The 20,617-nt window shown below is 39.2% G+C and overlaps 1 protein-coding gene across 2 annotated transcripts in view; it reads right to left on the bottom strand.

The window, feature by feature from the left end:
• Positions 1–18,721, bottom strand: part of CTNNA3 (catenin alpha 3) — a 1,199,527-nt gene extending 1,180,806 nt beyond the window's left edge. Inside the window, exon 1 of one of the 2 annotated variants that reach the window (XM_081158218.1) lies at positions 18,530–18,721. The gene's annotated coding sequence lies outside the window, so the exon portion shown is untranslated. Of the gene's footprint in view, positions 1–1,650; positions 1,763–18,529 lie in introns of those variants that run through there. The other variant, XM_081158219.1, reaches the window with a different exon arrangement.
• Between the last annotated feature and the right edge of the window lie 1,896 nt (positions 18,722–20,617).

Below are 20,617 nucleotides of genomic sequence, written 5' to 3'. Positions count from 1 at the left end.
TCTTTCCTCCTACCCAACAACTTTATTCCCAGTTAGACTGATCCAGTTAATTTCAACCTAACAGAAGCTAAAATTCAAGTTAAATTTATCACTTGATGGAAAGAGTGAAAGGAAGAATCAAATTTAATCTCATTTACAACAATCTAATAGAAAAAGATACTAGAACTAGATTCATACAAAATTACTAAATATATTTTGTTCTGAACATTGGCTTGATAATGTCCATTCTAACATGTAGATATTTGACCTTATTTAGATAAATTCTTGCTGTTTCCAAAAAACTAAACCTCTTTATTCTTTCTTCTTAATTGAGTAATAGGCCAATTTTTTTTTTTTTCTGTCCTAGAAAACTTAGAGCCACACTTGTGACCACATAAATAAGTGTGTGGGTTGAAAGGGCAACAGTTCTCCACTTTTTTTTTTTTTTTTCATCAAAACACAAGTGACATTTAAAGTGTACTCAGTATTCACTGCCCAACATATTCTCACTCTGGCCTGCCACCCTCGGTAAGGGAGAGAGCTGGTTTGTATGAAATTCCCCCCCTAAGGTTTCTGCGGCCCTGTATTTTCTCTCCCATCAACCCAATAATACACCCAGTGGCACAAAATCATCGTCGAGAGCTGCTGGATTTTTTGCCTTTTCCTGGCTCTGTTTTATACTCTCATGTTTGTTTTTCTTTCTTCTTTTATTTCATTTTTAATTTATCCTATCTTCAGTTTCATATAGCCTTATAAGTCATCTTAAATCCTTTCCAGAACAAGGTAAGGAATAAATAAATAATCATTCCATGAATCTGCAAAAGCAATCTCTTCTCGTTTATCCTAGATAAAGCCTTAAAACTTTAACTCTTTGCTGCCTCTTAACCATTACCTACCATATTAAACATACAAGTATTAAAATCTACAACTTTCTTGGAGTTTGTTGGGGCTTTTTGTTTGGTTGGTTGGTTTTGGTTTTTTTGTTTGTTGGTTTGTTGCTTTTTGCTTTTATCAATTCTCTGTTTAAAAATATTTAAGGCTGCATACAAAAAATACAGGAAAAGTATACATGCACAATTTAAGGTTAGAGGCCCATAATAGAAATTAAATTGTTTGCACAAAGAACCTGCTTTGCTGCACAAGTTTTACATCTAAAGAATGCAAAGCTTCCAGTGTCTTGCATAGTTACTCAAATAGTAATAGCTCAGCTACACTGTAGGAATTTTTAAATGCTGTGATGTAAGACTACGATAGCTTGGGCCTTGGCACACGAGAATTTGTTTTAGCACTATTTTTAAAACCACTAATAAATACTCCAAAGAGCAGAATTGAGCCTCTGCTCAATTGAGTGTGCGTGAGTTGTGAAAGATGAAATTTGCAAGAGAATCACACTTTTATCTAAATCTGAAATTCCTGCTAATCTATTCGGAAAAGTAGATATTTATAAAATTGGAGCTTTCATAAAGTAGTTTAGAGTTTAGTGTTATTAAAAGAAAAATTAGTTATAAAAGTGATAAATGCACAGCACAGCAGTTTCTATTCACCCCATTTCATAGAAATAATATCCTTTCATTTCCCCAAAGTTATCTAACCAAAGCAACAGATAATCTATAATTATTAGGATATGTCTTACAGCAAAGTTTGATTTTAGAAAGTTTGACACTCACTCACCTACTGCAGGACAGAGTATTGCCCATATACAGACACTAAACCAATTGTCTAAGCAATTTCTTATGTTTAGAAATTCAGTGCCACTAGTATGGCTCACAATTTGGCTTATGATGCATCTGTTAGCAAACAGCCTGACAAGCACCCTAGTGTATTTCAGGATGACTGACAGGACACAGTGGCTCGAGCGGGAAGCGGGGGATGGGTGCCCTTAAAGCAACACAGCCAGTGAAGGGCGACATCAAACAGTAGAATCAGACTAGAAATTATATTTTTCAAATTTGCAATAAAATAATCACATGTTCCAGTATGAGCTTTTAAACATAACTTTTGTGTGCACTATGTGTCTAAAATCTTATAAATTCCAAAATGGGCTTTAAGAATTTTAAGAGTAGAAAGAAAATATTTAAAAACAAGTATGAAATGTGATACTTCCCTGAACTTATCAAACTTCTAAATTACTTTAGAATATTCCAATTATTTTTAATATAAATTAAGTCAGGATACCCAGGAAAAAAAGCTCTTATCTCCCCACTAGATATTTGCCAATTACTCTTACAAAAGGAATTTAACTGATGACAGTGATTTAAACATCTTGAATTAATCAGAGTTGTTATTGAAGACAGGGGCAGAAGACCCAGATATTTTGCCCCCTGCTGTGTTCCTTTTCTATGGCCTACATCATGGTTAAAAAGTAGATCAAAAGATTAGGAAATTTCATTTATGGGCATTTCCATATTAGTTTTGCTTCAAAAATTATTTAAGTGATACGTTAGGTTCATTCTTCACATTTATAACTTTTCCAATATTATTTCACAATGCTGTGTGCTACTCAAATCCTTCCCTTCAGCAATCAACCCTATTAAAAAAGTACCAATAAAAACTTAAAAAAAAACTCCTATTAAAAAAGTAAAAGCCGCTTGTTCTCAAACACAATGCCTCATTTAGCCAGCAGAGGGCATCATTTGATCCTAAAAGCCCACAATATTGTATTCATTGACTTTTTTTTTTTTTTTAACTTGAACTAGGAACTGGGACACACCATCTCAACTTTCCTTATTAAATGTGTTTAGAAATATCTCATTTTATTTTGCCCATATAAGCTTCATTTATAAAGTCCATATTGGTGTTTAATAGGTCTCATCTGTGACAGTCTACAGTTATTTCTATCTCCATCAGCTCATCAGATGCATCCTCATTGTAGTGAAAGAAAATCACTAGAAGGCTAAGAAGTAGCAGAGTTGGGTTTAATCATAAGTATGACCTTCCACAACCCCAGAGTTTTCTAGGACAAAAAAGCAAACAAGCAAAATCCCTACAAAGATTCCAAGCCTCATTAGATAATCCAAAACACATTCAAAAAAAAAATAGAACTACACTATAAAACAAAATAATTTCTCCTCAAAATTATATATGACATTTGTAAATTCTTTAATATTTTCTAATTGCCCTGTTTAATATTTGTTAATTGCCTGATACATATTAGGAGCTACAGGCTAAATTTGGAAGATATGTTTCCTGTTATCACATCATTATTGCATTTATCATGAGCATGCAATTTTGCGACTAACAAAGTCCTCAGACAAGCTACAAATTCTTTATTTTACAACTTAACACCCACTTCAGTTTGGAAAAGCATGAACATTGATTTGCCTGGTTTACTCTAAAAATAAAAATTTTACTGTGTTAGCCAAAATCATTAACTATCACAAATATATCTTGGCTGAAGATAAAAAAAAAGTCCTATGTTTCTCTGAATCTGTTATCACAAACATCAAGTTTACTCAGTTCACTACTGAAAAATTAAAACAGACCTAAAGGCTCAAAAAGTGATCCCTCTTTACATGCTCCCAGCCTTGCCAGTAATGACACATTCTTTATGCTAAAGGATCAACTTTTCCAAAGAAAAAAGGAATAATAATTCTCCTCCTCAACTGTGATTCAAAATAGAAAGTTAAAGCTTGTTTTCCTTACCAAAAAAAAATCCTATTTCTGATAATGAAAGCAAGGTTTGGGTTCTTGAATGTGGAAATTTCTTTCCCCATAAAATCAGAAATGGTACTTATGTAAAAATCGTATTTTACATCTGAAAATAAATTATAACATCTCTTCAATTGTTATTAACTCTTTCCAAAAATTTGGTATCCTTAATTTTCTAAACTAATATAGTCTCTATAAGATAAAACAGATACTTAGAATTATTTCTCAAATTAACTTATGAGACAAGTATCCAGAAGAAAACCAAAAAGTCAGTTTTTCCAGTAATTTCCTTATCCCTTTTGCCAATCTCCCACACATTTTAGAATACACAGATAACTATTTTTTCCCCCTGCTTTCATCTAATCACTTAATTCCACTTTACTTTCCAATTCTGGATTCGGTTCCTGACACAGGTGTTCCTGAACTGTGTCTCATTCAGTGATTTTTGGTTTCTCCAGGTAACTTAAGAACCTACATCTAAAGGCACTTTTAGTCTCAGTTCTATTTGTGGCTACGAAAACTTTTTAAACAATAATGCTTTATGGGGGAGCGGAGATTAAATAACCAGTAATAGATACTACTTATTTAAAATAACCCTTTTTACTTTTAGCAAAAGTGCCTCCATACATCTTATGCTATGTTTGAATTTTCAACACTCTTGTTATAGATTTCATTTTCTCTTGAAAACAACTTATTTCCTTCCTATACTATTGTAATCGGCTCATAACAGATCATGTTCGCACCAATGAGCAGGTCTAGAGTAAGTTCTGACTCTGACGTACCTTAGGTATGACAACTTTGAGGCGTGAGTGGCATGTGCTAATGGGTTACGTCCCATGGGCGACTGAAAAGTCAGAATGCTCGCGCTCAGGGACAAATCAAGCCTAACGGAGATATGCTGGCCATGCGCCCGTGTTCGCCCTAAACCACAAGGCTAGCTGAGCCTCCCAAAGCTGAGAGTGGAGGCAGATAAGGCACCAAAGATCGTACTTTGCGAAACAAGTACCCTTTAGGGGTCGGAGGAAAAGGGAAGTCATAAGGGTAGGCAGAAACACAGGCCAGACGGTTCAGATTCAGGCTCTACTTTATATTGCTTGGCCTTGTCCACGGTGACCCCCTATTACCCTTTTGCTCATGTTGTGAAATAAAGTTGCTATAAAGAGTAATGAATTACTTATAAAATTACCCACGGAATCTAATGAAATGCTAATTACAGTGCTAAATAGTTCGCTAATCAATTTATGTTATTTTGTGGAAAGACAATTTTCCCTTTGTGAAATTCCCCTTTTCCAAATGCCATTGAATTTTAGAAGGCTGCTATGAGAGATATCACACGGACTGCCCACCTGATTTAAAAATGGGTAAAGAGTCACTGAGTTCACATATTTTTATATAGCAAATTGAATCCATTTCACCAAGGAAAGTCATCTACCCTGCCCATGCTAATAATTTATAATTAGGGAGCAAGGAAACATGGCCCTAAAGTGGAAGAGTTTATAAGCGGCTGCCAAAGTTGCAACAAATGCTTAACAGAGAAAATGAAAGACACACTAACACGTATTAGTAGACCATGTATGTGTATTTAGAGGATTGGGTAGGGGATGGTTAAAGGGTAGGACACAAATAAAAGCAAAAGAATCACAATAAGTAAAAATAGAAACCTCTGGAGTCTAGTTCCCACATTAGACTGTGGAGTTGCGCCAACCTGCTTCACTCCAGAGCAAAGAGCCAGTCAGTAGCTGAGGCTACGTTAGAGAGAGGAAGGAAATCCTTTCTCCCACTGTTTCCAAAGATAATAACAGAAAACAAGCAAGTGGTGCATTTCACTACCAAGTACCATGTTTATTTCACTCATGCCCCACTCACGCTCTAAAAGTCAAGCCTACTAATTTTGCATTATAGAGCAAAAGAAATATACAAACAAATACAAAAAAAATTAATTTTGCAAACATCATTCCTAAATTTTCCAAAAAATAACTTACAGTCACTAAATTTTCTTATTTTTTTAAAAATATATCTATCGATTTCAGAAAGAGGAAGGGAGAGAGAGAGAAACATCAATGATGAGAGAGTCACTGATCGGCTGCCTCCTGCACGACCCCAACTGAGGATGGAGCCCACAACCCGGGCATGTGCCCTGAGCAGGAATCGAACCCCAATCTCCTGGATCATAGGTCGATGCTCAATCACTGAGTCACGCCTGGCTGGGCTAAATTTAAACTATAATATCATTCTTGTCAAGTTATCAATCGTACAGAAAAGAATGAAGCTCATCACAGAGTAAAGTAAAATAATTTAACTCAGTCATTGACATAGTGAATCACATTTCTTCATCTCTAAACAATAACCCTGCTCAATGGCCTGAGTAACCCCCACACATACCCCAGTCATCCCACTTTTTTCTTCTGGGTCTTGAGTATTCAGAATTAGATTCACACGATCAATCACGCTCCCTAGTTAAGCTGAACTGATGGAACTGGTCCATGGAAAGCCTGTTTTACTGTATTTTTTGTTGTGATATGTCGTATCCCCCAGCCTGAGTTCCACTTCCCTCCTCCCTTTCTACAGGCATGCACTCTGTAGTAGTTAATGGGTGTCTTTCCAATCAACTTTACATAATTTTTTTACATATGATATGTATCTTTACAATGATATAGAGCTTTATGTGTGTCTGGATTTTTAAATTTACACGAACAGTATTGCATTTCCCATCTCTGTCTCTCTCCACGATGTTTTCGTGGTCTCTCCATATTGAACTATATATAGACACGGCAAACCCCACAGGTCAGCTCGCACCACACATGGTCCCAGCCCGGCTCCCTCGCCTTCCACGGCTATGGGAGCAGAAGGCCAGCTTTCAGCCTTCTCTGCAACTCTGATTGACGTGGGACAGAATTCTGGCCAATGAGATGTCAGCGGAAATCCGCTGAGGAGGGTTCTGGACAAACTTTTACTTTCCTTATAAAAGGAGTTACAATATTGCCACGATCCTTGGCCCTTCCTTCCACCATCTGCAGTGTGATGCAGGGATATAAAACCAGTTTTGCTGCAAAGCTGAGGAGCAAAGATGGCAGAGCAGAACTACTGAACAAGCTTGGGTCCTTGATGGCATCAGCTCTGACTTTTTCCTCCAGCTTTCTTGAGGAAAATGAGTTCCTGACTAATATAACTGATTTAGTTCCTTTACTTTCCACTTTTATCATCCTAATAATGCATTTATAATGTATTTCATCGGTCCGTATCCCTTTCCAAGAACACTTAGGCAGCATCCAACTCTTTGCTATGGGAAGCGATGCTGTAACAAACACTCTCCCATGTGACTCTCCGGGCGCCGAGGCAGGAGTCCCTCTGAGCCCTACATCTTCTTACAGTCTGAATTGTGCCCTCCCCAAAATTCATGTTTGTAGTCTTAACCCCTGTACCTCAGAATGTGTCTGTACTTAGAAATAAGGCTTTTAAGATGTGATTAAGTCGAAACCAAGCCATTAGGGTAGACCCTAATCCAATATGATGGGTATCCTTATAAGAGATCAGGACACAAACACACAAAGAGAAACAACCATGTGAAGATGCAGCGAGAAGACCGCCATTTGCAAGCCAAGGAGAGGCCGCAGGAGAAACCAAAGCTGCCAACACCTTGATCTTAGATTTCTAGCCTTCCAACTGTAAGAAAATAAATTTCTGGTTTTTTAGCCACCCAATCTGTGGTGTTTTGTTATAGCAGCCCTAGCAACTAATGCAATTCAGAAGTAGGATTTGTGGGTCAGAATGCATGTGAATATTCAATTTCAATAATTACTACATTAGTCTCTAAAATAATACCACCAGCAGGGCGTGTGGATTCACTTGTCCGCATCTCCTCACCAGCACCTCGACACTGCAGGACATTTCAACTTCTGCCAACATGGGAGGTGCAAAGTGGATGTCGTTTTAATGTGCATTTCAGATCACCAAGGTAACTGGTGATATGTTTTAGGTTGACTAAATATATCATTCAAGTATCCTTTCTGTGAATTGCTCACTTGTATTTTTTTACCCATTTTTCTCCTATATTGCCTGTTTTTTTCTTATAGGAATTCCCTATTATTTCATATATAATCCTTCCTTAGTAATATTCTTTGAAAATATCCTCTCCCTGCTTGATATGTCTCTCTTTGTATCCTTAAACATTCCACCATCTGTTTATGAAAGTTCCATTTTCTTCATAGCCTTACAGATAGTAGGTTACTGCCAGGCATTCATTTTTACCGATCTAATAGGTATAAGATATCCCGCCATAGTTTTAATCTAGATTTACCTGATAACTAGTGAAGCAAGCTAAACCTATTTTTACTTATTTTTTGATCATTCCAATTTTCTCCTGTGTAAATTACCTTTTCACTTGTTATTGACCCATTTCCCTCTTGTATTGTTCTTGTACTTATTAATTTTTTAGGAGTCCTTCATAAAATCTTACATGAGATCATTTTTGTTAAATGGTCTATGAGTCGGCTATTTCCACAATAATACTCCGTGACAAATTACCCTAAAACTTAGTGGCACGAAACAACATTTATTCTCTCCTGTGCATTTTCAGGTTGGCTAGCGGTTGGCTAACCCAGGATGGGCCCGGCTGGCCTCGCTCCAAGCTGGGGTTTTGGACTCCAGCTCTGCTCCCCACGTTGCTCACCCTCCTTCGGCAAGCAGTCTACCGGGAGCATGTTCTTCACGTCACCACGGCAGGGACGCAAGGAGGACAAGTGGAAGGCACAGTGCCCCTTAAGGGCCAAGCTGCGCACTGGCGCTCTGCCTCTCCGCCCACAGCCCAGGGGGAAAGCAAGTCCCACGGCCACGCCTAAGGCGAACGGGGTGGAGAACACACGCTGCCTCTGGGAAGAACTGCAGAGTCGGTGGCAAAGAGCATGGACGCAGGGAGGGTGAAAACGGCCAACAGCAGTGCAATCCACTTTATACACGACTTGTGAATATATCCTCTCAACCGGTAGCTTTGATTTATCTTCTTTTACGAAATCTTTTTCACAAAGAGAGTTTTTGTGTAAACATAGTTGAATATTTTCAGTCTTTTGCTTTACGGCTTATGTTTTTCGAGTTATATTTGAGAAATTACTTTTTACCCGAAAATCACAAATACATGCTCTTATATTTCCCCCAGAAGAATGCAATCATGAGGATCAACACCCAATATATTTTAAATCAGCATATAAATGCAAGATTATGTTATATAAGGGCTAAGGCACCAAAGTTAAACAAGTAACCACAGTTAAAAATAATTACCTACGCCCTGGCCGGTGTGGCACATTTGGTCAGGCGTCATCCCATACACCAAAAGGTTGCCAGTTTGATTCTGTGTCAGGGCACATGCCCAGATTCCGGGCTCAATCCCCGGTAGAGGGCATGCAGGAAGCAGCCAGTCAATGTTCCACTCTCACATTGATGTTTCTCTCTCTCTCCCTCTCCCTTCCTTTCTCTCTAAAAAAAAAAAATCAATAAAAATATTTTTTTTAAATAATCACCCAAGGATGGTGAATTATTACAGGTGAATTTTTGAGCTGGGTCTTTAAAAAATATCAATGGGTTCAGGCTGACAAAGAAGAAAAGATACAGGTATCATAAAGCATCACAAAACTTGGTATTCTTTCATAAACAGATCTTGATTGATCTAAGCTATATATTCAAAACTTCAAAACAAAAGACCATAGGAAAATACATACAATCTTCTCAGGTCATGACATCTTGTAAAAGAAAAAAGAAACTTCTACAGAGCTTAACAATAAAATAATACATGTTATAATGTCACATTTGTATAATATAAGTGTATATGTGATAATAGGAGGATCTACTTCAATAGTTTTGAGTAAAAATGAGGCCCCACCTATTAGTTTTTCAAATTAAAACCACTTCCCAGTTGCCAGACTCGCAGGGAGAGTCCAATACCTCCCTTGTCCCTCAGATCATTCAAGAACCCAGGGCCCCTTGATCAGCAGGCAGGGAAGAGAGAAACCCAGAGAACTTGATCAGAAACAAGGGGGCCCTGTTGAAGGCTGCTGGTGCTCTGCTTCCGGCACAGTTCACTGATGAAAACCGATGCCCTGCGGTCCCGGGTGACCTTTTCGCCTGCTGAGCTCTTGCCTTTGCTGCCGTAGGCCCAGGCAGTGGCCACAATGATCTTCCAAGAGAGAAACAGCCCGCTCCCTCAGAGGCGGGGCAGCCACGCCGGCAGCCGGGTAGCTTCCCAAGGACAGTGGCTGAGTCAGGAGGGCCTTCCAGCTGCAGGCACACGCAGGTCCAAACAGCCTCTCCCATGGGGCAATACAGGCCACAACAGGGGTGTGTTCAAGGGCCAGTTAAATGCAAAAACAAATTCTAATAATAAATACACACTAAAAGGCCAGACTCCAGGTCTTCATTCTGTTCCTCTCTGAAGACTCCCAGACTCTACAAAATTTCCTCTAGTCCTCCCAATGTTGACCAGCCAAGCAGGTAAAGGAAGACTGGGAAGGGCAACCCTTATTAAATCACAAAAAAGACCCTATTATAGCAGTATCTGGGACACAAAGGATAAAGATCGCACTAATGATTTGCAAACACTGGGGGAAATTTTTTTTCTTACCTATGGTCGTCAGATAAAATACAGAGTGCCCAACCCAGTTAACTTAAAATTTCAGAAAAACAATGAATAATTTTTCTGGCATAATTATGTCCTATGCAGCATTGGGATATACTTATACTAAAAAAAAAAAAAATTATTGGTTTACTTAAAATTCAAACCTAACTGTGTGTCTTATATTTTTTTTGCTAAATCTGGCCACTGTACCTTATCTGTTTCATGAATGGGATGAACTGGGGGAGGGAGAGCTAGAACTTCCTTGTGCCAAATGTAAAGCAGCCACAGAGCCAGACCCTTACATCCATGTATCCTGACATCCTATCAGACTTGGGGCTGACAGAATCAACCAAAACACCAGCTCTTACCCCCTTACTGCACTGGGCCTGGTTTTCAGATATCCAGAGATGCTTCCTGGCCACCTCCCAGCAGTACATTTCTAACCACAATCAGTTGGAAGATTTTTACTCCCAGAAGTGCAACATGGGATAAAAGGCGACAAGGGAAGAATCGCATGCATATTGTGTCCTGGGATATGAAGGCCCCAACAGTCCGGGCAGACACAAGAAAAACACTGGCAGAAGGGTATTCTAGAGATTAGGTTTAATGCATTTCTTTCACAAAAATGAATCTGAATGTCTTCCAATCAGCTAGGGTTAAATTAACCTCCAACGAGAAGACAAGTAATAGAAATAGAAAAATAGTTTCCCCAAGGGATATGTGCCTCCCGTAGCCCAGAAATTTAGTGAGATGCTTGCCCTCCACTTTAAGATTTGAGAGGGAGATTCTGGTGCTCCGAAACTGATAGCGATGGAGCTCAAAGGGGACGTACATATTTCACATAGGACAAATACTGGGACTGAATAAATATTTAGTCTTTCAAAAATAAGCAAATAGAGAAACAAAATTTAAAACTGTACAACATAAAAGAGGAAGCCAATGTCTTAAAAGATGCACGGGGAAATTATCCTCGAGACGAAAGAAACTGTAGAAAACATCTGCTGTGTGTTCCCAGTGAAATCCCCTAACGTGTAAATTCTGAGAAAGAGGTGATGGAAGCACTAAAATAAAAGGAAAGTTGACTGAAGTGAGACGTCAAAGTAAAGATACCTAGCACAGATTTAACAATGGAAGAACCTGCAGTGCCAAAAAAAAAAAAAAAAAGATAGTTCATCTCCTCCTCTCTACCAGCAACTTCATTATTCAGAGAGCACAGAAGCGGAGATTGGCACTGCGGCCCTGCGCCTAATTCTTACCACCAGAGAGGAACGTGTCCGTGACGTGGAGGTGACAGGAGCCCGGGCAAAACTGACCATGTAGCCTCAGGTTCGTCACGGCCTGGCCCGGGAAGCACACAAAGCCAAGTAAGACAAGAACCTTAGGTTGCTTAGCGGTCAGAGGAAACACGGAGCGTCCCAGGGCCAGGGGCTTCTAACATGAAAACCAGGACAAAAGAATAAAACCCACCAGTGCGGTCACGAATGAGGCAAAACGGGGCAGGACATATGCACATGTAACTCGGCGCGGCTGCCGGAGCTCTGGGAAGGACACCAGGGGCAGAGGGGTGGCCGCTGGAGGGGACGGCCTGGGAGGGACTGAGACGTGCAGGAAACAGGAGCAGCACGGGAGCTGCTGGACGGTCGCTGAGGCAGGAAGGGCAGGAGGGTTACAACCTCCCTCCTCCCCTCCCGGGCAGATTTCTGGATGTTGACAACTAACAGAGAGAAAGCACAACATGTGGAGTTTGCTTTCTCACCTTGTGGTCTTTAAAACGGAAAAATGTTGTCAGCAATCTGGAGAAGAAACTGATCAAGAAGGCAGGAGAAAAGATCGGGAGGGAATGTTTAACTGTTCAGAGCAAGGCCGTTTTCCGGGAATATCCCAGCACAGCAAGGCCTCTCATTCTCATCGCCACTTCAGGCTGGCTGACTGGTCCTGTGTGTTGTAGGATGCTTAGCAGCATCCCTGGCCTCCACCCACTAAATGCCAGTGACACCAGCTTCCCAGTGGAGACGACCAAAACTGTTTCCAGATATAGCCAAATGTCCCCTGGGTTTGGGGAGCCGCGTGTCACAGAGCAGTGAAACGTGCCCACATTACCACGGAATTATTCTCTGCCTCTCTGAGTAATCATGGCACTGAGAACGGTCCCATCCATCAAAAACGCAGCTACTGCAAATTAAAACCAGTAAATTTGGTGTTGATCCCCAGCAAATTTTAATACAGCACCAAAATATAATTAATTAGAAAAGAGAGCCGTCACCTCATGATATCTTGATACAGTTTCATTAAGAGCGATTCGTACTAAACTAATTTAATTTTCTTCATGTCCCCTTTTTTTCAATATCATCCCAAAAGAAAATAAATTGGTTTCACTAAAACATTTTTTAAATCTTTTGTGAAATCTTCTTTGACAAGATAAAGATATGTGAACTGTCTCCTACACTGTAGATTTGAGTGTATACTGGTAACGTCTCTTTGGAAGGCACTCTTGCAATATCCAGAAAATTTTATACGCACAAATTTTTATACTAAGCAATGCCACTGTTAGGAATTTGAACGTGTGTGCAAAGATGCACGCCGGGTATTGCAACAAAAAGCTAGAAACAACCTAAATGTGTATTAATTAGGGACTAGTTAATTAATTGTCATATAGTCTTTTATTGCTGTGACTTTAGCTGTGACCAGAAGATCAGGGAAAGCCTTAGGAAATATACAGAATCCTACTGGATGGCATTTGCCTAGCAGTAGGGGAGATATTCAAAATACTTAACAACCAGAATGACTCAGGCCCCAAACCATCAGAGGTTAGCCTGGAGTAGGGTCTTGGAAGGACCCTGCTGTACCAGGTGTTCCAACTTTAGTTTCTGGATCTAGGGAAGGTCTGAGTCCCCAGCAGAGACCAAGTAGAGGAAGGCCACTGGTAGGGGGAGAGGGAGTACAAAAGCATTTCATATTTTAACAATCTCTATTGCCGTACTGGGGAGTATCAGTCCTCACCAACAGATAGAACCAACATTAAAATATTCCAGAATGCCATGGGGCAACAAATTGGTTAAATTCAACCAAATGGCAGCTATAAAGAAGAGTGAAGTAAATTTATATGTACTGATACAGAATGATACATTCACTTATTTTATTATTATTATTTACACCAGAAACTGTTGGCAGGTGCCATGTGGGAAGAGAGTAAGGGAATTGAGGGCAGGGTTGGGGAAGGGAGAGATTTATTTCATTGAATACCCTTTGTGGCAGATGCTATGGGTGTGCTAACACCCCTTCCAGCCCCGGGCCACCTTTCCACCTCCAAATTTCACCAACCAAACACAGCTGGGGTGATATTTTTTCACCTATCAGACTGACAAAAGTGAAAAATTTTGATAGGGTATTTTGATCAGAGCTGGTAAGAGCTGGGGACATAGCTCTCAGCATACACTGTTACTGGGAGTATAAGCTGACATGAACTTTTTTTTTTTTAAACATCTTTATTGATTTCAGACAGAGGAAAGGAGGGGGAGAGAGAGATAGAAATATCAATGATGAGAGAGTCATAGATCGGCTGCCTCCTGCACGCCCCCTGCTGGGGATCAAGCCCACAGCCCCGGCATGTGCCCTGACCCGGAATCAAACCTCGATCACCTGGATCCTAGGTCGATGCTCAACTGCTGAGCCACACCCGGCCGGGCTGACATGAACTTCTTGAAGAGATATATGACAATAGCTCTCAAATGTTAAATTATGTATAATATTTAACCCTTTGACATTTCCAATTAAAGTCAATATTAATTAAATTTTAAAATGAACATTCCTTGGCCTGGCTGGGCATGGCTCAGCAGTTAAGCGTCGACCTAGGATCCAGGAGATCGGGGTTCAATTCCCGGTCAGGGCACATGCCCGGGTTGCGGGCTCCATCCCCATTCAGGGGCATGCGGGAGGCAGCCAATCAATGACTCTCTCATCATTGATGTTTCTATCTCTCTCTCTCCCTCTCCTTTCCTCTCTCTGAAATCAATAAAGATATATTTTTAAAAATAAAAAAATAAAAAATAAAATGAACATTCCTTTTGACCCAGAAATTCCAGTGCCATGAGTTTATCCTAAAGATATACTCATAAAAGTACATTAAGGTATATGAACAAGTATATTCATTACAGCATAGCAAAATGAAAAACAAACAAAAAACACTGAAAGCAACAAACATATCCGTCAATACAGAACAGGCTAAATAAATTAGGCTATGGAGACTATGACGTTGAAAAGAATGAGGTAGGTCTACATGAATTGCTATAAATCTGTCTTAACTAAATGTAACTGTCCTACGTGGGACAGTAGTGAGACACAAGAAGCAGGTCAACATATGTAACACTATGCCCTTTTATTCTTGACCTAAATCAGGGTTCTGTAAATTAGCAAGAAAAGCAGAATGAATGGATATAGTACAGGCAATCAGCAGAGCCTACCCCAGATTATTTGATTCTTAAAACTAGGATTCCTTTGTTGTCCCATACTGGGAATAGAGGAACTACAGAGCCTACCCAAAAAGCAAGTTAATTCTGCAAATTCCCATGACCTATGAGCTGACCTGTAAGACAGATTCTGGTCCCTCTTTTAGAGAATCACAGTGAAATCGGTTATATTTCCCACTCTGCCTTTGTCCCCACCCACAAATACACACACTAGACAGGAAATGCCATGAGGTCAGGGCCTTTATTTGGTTCATTAGCATCTAACCCCAGCACTAAGAATAACGTCTGGTACAAAAGTCAATTCCGAAGCCAACACTAGAGTAGATCCAATGTAGTCCTTTCAGCCATCCTGCCTCTCAGTCATTCTGTGGGATCTCAGTGAGCTAACCCAGGGTCACTTTGCATTGATACCACCTCTAGAAGCCTCATCAACTGAGACCTGGTAATTCCTTCATTATCTCATTCATTGTACACCTCCATCCTAATTCTCTACCCCATAATGTGTATAGAGTAGAGTGGATAAATGCTATATAGTATAATTTAAGTAATGCTACTCAAAGTTCATATCTGCAATGAGATAAGGAGCTTGTACCAGAATGTAAATCAATAACTGTTTCAATTCATCTAGGAAGTCTTGCTTACAAAGGCTTTGGGTGTAGATGATTTACATTCTGGTACAAACTCCACATGTCCTTTCATGGACCAGTAACAGACTAAGACCTGCTGGTCACATTTTGAATAGTGCTAATACCACGTAGGGCCTGAAGTGCTCAAGTTGTACTCCTCGAGGGTCTTTGAGCTAAACGTTGCCTTCTCCGTCCAATCTACCTCCCCATTGATGGGGAGACCGGAAGCATCACAGCACATTGGTCAGGATAATGAAAGGCAAGAAAAAGAGGTGGGGGAGCAGGGGTGCCAAATCACTTTAACCTAAATTTACAACTCTTAGACCTTGAAGTTAGTGATTCAATTGGTAGATTACCAGCTGTGTCCCAGGCAGCAATATGTAGTTAAAAACAGTAATTAAGCACATGAAAATCAGGTGCAACAGCTAATAGTCCTGTTCACTTCCAAAAATTCTGTACTCTCAGTTATCTGTCATCTTCCATTAGATTTGCAACTTGGCTACACTCAGGAGTTCTACTTCCATGGTACCATGTCACTTAAAATCCAATATCCAAACAAAAATCAGAAAATCCTGCTTTTTGAGTCTCTAGGCTAACGTTCCTATGAGCCAATGACCCATAAATAAACACTATTTTTAAGGCTTCCTTAGAAAGCACATAGTTTCTCTTCAGGCAAGATTGGGCTGCCAACTTCTCTTCTTAAATATTAATCCTTTCTATTCCAAAAAACAATAGAAACCTGCAAACAGATGTTCATAGTAAACAGAAAAGAGAACTCCCATCCTTTCATAGCTATTACCTCTAAGTATCACAGAAAAGTAAAACTCCACAATTTAAAATAATAATAATAATAATATAGGCAGAATATATTCTTTAAGAATTCACAACCCTATATACCTCAACTCACCTCCCACCAAGTAATACTGATCTCTCTACTCTCTTCACTTTGATTTCTGTGAACCACTCACCACCTCCAAAAATCAAATCGTTTTATTGATCACCAATTCTTTAGCTTTTTTTCCTTCAGTATATTCTATTTCTACAACCATAGCTCCCAAATTCAACAACAAAATTAAAACTTCATATCTTCCATGACTCCCACTCCAGCCACGCCCTTGTGTGCTCCCTCTATTCTTCCTTTCCACTGTGCTACCTACAGATTTTCTCCAAATACTTCTAATTTCTCCAAAATGTTATTGTAAAGTATGTATCCTTCCTAATTCTGCTATTTCTTCGTCACAGTTGGATTATCAAAAATTTATATAAATCAGAACTGTGTATAAATGATGCTCTAACAAAAATTATTTATAAATTCAATTTTTCTAAAGTCCAAAATAATATAGTCAATAATATTATCTGTTGGTTTCAGGCACAGGTGAAGGATTTTAACTCTGACATGCAGTCTTGTTGATATCTGTGAAAGTTGGTAAGTTGAAATTTTGTAAATAGAGGGGATTCTGTCCTTCCAAACACTTAGTGTGCTGCTATCTATGTGCCTGTGCCTCACAACAATGTTTTGCGTATCAGAGACACTCAGTAAACATTTCATTTGGTAGACAAGGAATTTTACAATGCCTTAAAAGAAAAACAGTAAAAAAAATCTTCAAAAACCACAACCTTTGTCTTCAACTCTAATGTTCTCTCGTTCATGTCCACACTTAAGAACAGAGATTAAAGAAATTATTTTTAACATAAATAAATACACACACAAAGATATTTACCATAGCACTCAGATGTTCAACAATGATTAATAAAATTATATCCATTTACTTGGAAGAACTTTACACAGCAATTTAAAAAAAAAATCTATGTAGAATAGATATTATTTGGAAAATGTTTTGGTGTAAGGATAAATGAAAAGCACATTCCAGATTTTATCTACAGTATTATTGCAATTCATTTTAAAACCGCGCAGAGAAAAAAGACTAGAAGGAAATACATCAATAAGATTATAGGTCATTTTTTTCTGTAATATTTTTTCTGTAATAGTCATACAATGAATATTATATATTACTAATATAATTAAGCAAAAATAAGTTTTGCTATAAAAATTCCAATATTTTACTCAAATAAGAAGGAAGACAGACTATATATAGGAGGTAACAAATGAAAAATAGCTGTGTCTAAGACTCTTTGTGTTTTGGGTTTCTCCATTTAACAAATTTGCCCTGTGCTACTACTGTGTTAATTTTTGATAGTGGGTAATGAAATTTTAATAGCACATCCAAATATGCCATTCAAATTTGACTGCTGATAATCCATATCGCCAAATCACAATTTCAGTATGTTGGCCTTTTGGTCTGCCTAAATCAGCCAGCCACAATCCAGAACCACGGCTAATGTGAAATCCTGTTTTTCCCACTTGTGTGTTTTAAGCAAATCATTGGATCCCATGAATCACTGGATGAGACATTGCAACAGTCTCTCCTAGTAGAGTCTGTCAGTGACTCAAAACCTCTCGGGTCAGCAGGCTTCCTGATGCCTAACCTAAATTTCTCCTTACCTCCCTCTGAACTCATTCCTTCCAGTCCTGTCCTCAGTGCAACAGAGAGCAACCGCTCACAGTCCCTCAGACCCCACCAGAGAGCCACCTCCCCTTTACATATTGATTGTATATCACAGCCCACATTCATCCCATATACTGTGATCTTCATTTGACTATAAATGGCAGTAAAACAGTCCTGAGAGATTCCTCAACCTCCTAATATCACTGCCTATTATAAAACAAATATGTAAGATAAACATTAAATTCAAAAATTAATGCTTTTGCCACTCTGTCGCTTGGAAAAGGTTCCCTGTATTGTGAACAAGCTTTTTTGGTTAAAAGTAAAATCTCTTGGAACATTTTCTGTCCTGCGTTCCCTGGCCCCAGCTCCACGCCCAAGCAGAAGCGTCCAGGCCATATCTTATCTTTCCCTGCCTCGTATCGCAACCAGCTTTTTATAGCCAGAAACTCTCTGAATGCAAAGCACGACATTGGCTACTAGCTTCCCCTGGCACGAGTTTGAAAGTTATTTATAACTCTAAAATTAGCGTGAAAGCCTACATTTCTCATCGAAACCATGCAAAACATTCCCGTTTATATAATAACGTGATGTCCTTTCATTCAGAAGGAAATCCCACATTTTAACTAACACAGAGCAGTTCATCGCAGAAACAAGAAGGCGCTGACGTCCAGCTCTTCCCTTTACAAACTTGACACTTACCTTTCTGCCGCTTCCTATAAAGTAAATGTGATTAAAATTAGGCTCTCGTAGGAGATTATCCAAAAAGGGCTTTGAGGGGGGGCAAAAAACCGAAAACAAAACAAAAAAGACTTCTTGGTTAGTCACAGAGTTACAGAGCAACAAATTGAGAGCCAGTGACAGTGGGGCAGTCACTTTAGCTGAGCGTCATTCACCCAGGATAAGAAAGGGGAGGTTACACGGCAGGGTGGGTGGTATCTAATCCTGAACCACTAGCCACTGACCTCACTGACAACTTGTTACTGAAAATACTTCGTTGAAAAAGACCAGGCGCATACTTTTCTGAGAGATCTACAAACATAGCTTTCAAGAAGCTCTGAGTAAGTTAGATTTGCATTTCTCTAGCCCCTTTCCAAAATAAGGACCCTTGACATCTAATTAAAGCTGAAGGCTGAAATGATTGAGAGTGAAAAATGGTAAAGCAGAGATCATAGGAGTCCTGGAAATCTACCATCAAAAGATCAATTGTGTAAAACTCCGTGTCTCCAGTGCCATGATAACGTGTCGCATCTGATGTGTTTTTTCTCTGAAATCTTACCTGCCCCATACCCTTGCACCAGTCATTACACTCTGATTCCAGAATTTACGTAGATCCACATAATTATCAGTAAAGTGAAAATTTACCAAAAAAACTCCATAGATGGAAGCATTATTAAAGCTACCAAAAAAATGGTTTTCTTTCTTCTATAGCTCTTCTTTTCATATTCCATATTTCATATATATATGGCCTCTCCCTGAACATCTTAACATTCACTGAACGGTCTGGTATTTCCCTGCCTTGTGCTTTATCGTTTCACCAATTCCTTGACATCCCACTTGAACTTGTACTGCATTTCCCCAGACATGACCACTTTTGTGACTCTCTTCCAATAGCTTCTAAAACAAGAGGTGGTAACTGCTCCTGAAATAGAATTACTCATTTGAGTTCGGGCATTTCTGTTCTTAAAGGGCTGAATTCAAAATAAAAAGAAGGCACTTGTTCATTAGCTCCACAGGCACCCTTTAGAACAAATATTGGGAAGTCGAGAGAAAAGGGAGGGTCTGGGGACTGTCACAGAGAATCGGCTATGAAAGGGGTTTCGTTTTATATGATTCCTAGGGAAACTAGCAAAAATTACTGTATTTTTATATAGGTTCCTTTAAAATGTACATAGTTGGCATTTCATTTATCTAAAGATTCTTAGTTGCTAACAGACTGTCCTCCCAGATTTTTTTAAAGCGGCTTTTTTCCCCCTGGAGAATCTAGGAATAGCCTCTTTTCACAGTGAAAACAAAGAGTAAGTTTTATGTCTCTCAATCCATCTTTTCTTGAATAAAGACTTCACTTGACACTTGCAAAATAGAAGTTTTTGTTTTAGACCGTTAATAATGAATGTTTTCCAAACCCAGACTATTGAATTGAACCCAAGATACCAAAATTCTATTATGAGCAAGCCTGCCACCACTGTAAAATCACAAACAAGTTACTTACCTGCTCTGTACCTCTCCTTTCCATCTGCAAAATGGAGATGAAAACCCCTATTCTCTCTGCTTTTCTGGGGATATGTAGATTAAATGGGAAAAATCTGAAGTGCTTCAAATTACACTGAACTCTTAAGAGATGCAATACAGATGCAACATGGTACTTGATGTTATCCAAACAACTAAATAGTATAAACATCTGAAATATAATATAATTTTAAAGAGCTCTATGGAGTTTTTTTAACTCCTTTATAAAAATGTCTGCAGCCTCCGAGATAGATTTCATCTGAAGTATTTCCCACTAGAGCCACACGAGGGCCCCCCTAGCAATTCACACCACTGGATTGGATGAGGGGAGGCCCATGGTCTTCGGTATTTACACCAGTTGGCTGGCAGAAAGCACAGATCACCTATGTCAAGCTTCTGCAGTAACTATAAGGTAGCGAACAAAACTAGAGAAGCCTGGCTTTCTCTGGTGATCACTGGAGCATGCTGAACACTAAGTAGTTCCTGTGAACTACACAGCCACTGCAGTTTGCACCCTGGCCCCCTTCCAGATTTTAATTCCTTCTTGTCCCCTTGCCCAGT

Source organism: Miniopterus schreibersii, assembly GCF_964146895.1.
Source record: "Miniopterus schreibersii genome assembly, chromosome: 14".
Taxonomy (NCBI): domain Eukaryota; kingdom Metazoa; phylum Chordata; class Mammalia; order Chiroptera; family Miniopteridae; genus Miniopterus; species Miniopterus schreibersii.
The sequence above is the reverse complement of the archived record's forward strand: the minus strand, read 5'-3'. Positions and strand labels throughout refer to the sequence as shown.